We start from the raw sequence: 1016 nt of genomic DNA on the forward strand, positions 1-1016 counted from the left end.
CAAGAAGTTTGTCCCTTTTTGACAGAACAGCAAGAATTCCAACACCGCCATCTCAGCATTCACATCTTCAGCGCGTCTTTGGGATACTACCAGTGAACCCCCCCAGCCAGCCCTGGATGAACTGAGGAATCTGAGCAGAGATCTCCTGGCCAAACTCTCCAGTAACAAACACTTCCAGGGAGCAAAACCCCTCGCGGAATGGCATATGACGGACAGTGATCGACCGGGGCTCTGTTCGGCTTGTACATTGTCTTCATCGCTGTAAGCTTCATCGCTACATATGTATCTGGACAACATCTGCAGCCATGATTAACCATAGGGTTATACGCATGATTGACATATTACTGTTCTGATATGGCCCTTGATAACTCGTCAAGGAATACAAAGTAAGCTTCTGGATCTTGACATGAATTTTCATATATACAGGGGGTATCCATCTGTCGTATCGCTCCATCCAACAGTTATTGAGAGGTGTTCTAGTTTAACTCAAAACCACATGACAGCATGCTAATAAAAACAGTAAAAAAGTAGTTGATGATCTGCTGGTAAAGAAGAAGATTGTTTTGTCATTGGTAAGTAGTTGTGTTTAAAGTCTGATAATATGACCATCACACTGATTATTTCCATGTCGTTGTATTAAATCTGATAGAGCTTAGGATCTCTTTGGCTATACTAGCCCTGTTCTACACCAAGCATGTAGCCTACTTATGTTATTGCAGATTTAAACAAGGATAAAAGTCAATCTTAAAAACTGCACTGAAAATTTGCACATGGTGCTGTTACCATTGAAATGTCTTTTTAAAAACAAGACGGACTTTAAATAACAGCAATGAAACCAACAATTGCCCACTGTTCAACAGCAGAGCACACCATGCTGGAGAACAGAGAATTGAGCTCCACAGGTGGAGGTGTTAACAATAGGATGGGTGAGTGATTACCGGAGTGTGGAACAACAGGTCCTGTGCTTTGCCTAGTGTGTTAGTGACCTAGATCTAAATGCCACAATCTTATATTTT

This window comes from Etheostoma spectabile, chromosome 9 (assembly GCF_008692095.1).
Source record: "Etheostoma spectabile isolate EspeVRDwgs_2016 chromosome 9, UIUC_Espe_1.0, whole genome shotgun sequence".
Lineage (NCBI taxonomy): Eukaryota > Metazoa > Chordata > Actinopteri > Perciformes > Percidae > Etheostoma > Etheostoma spectabile.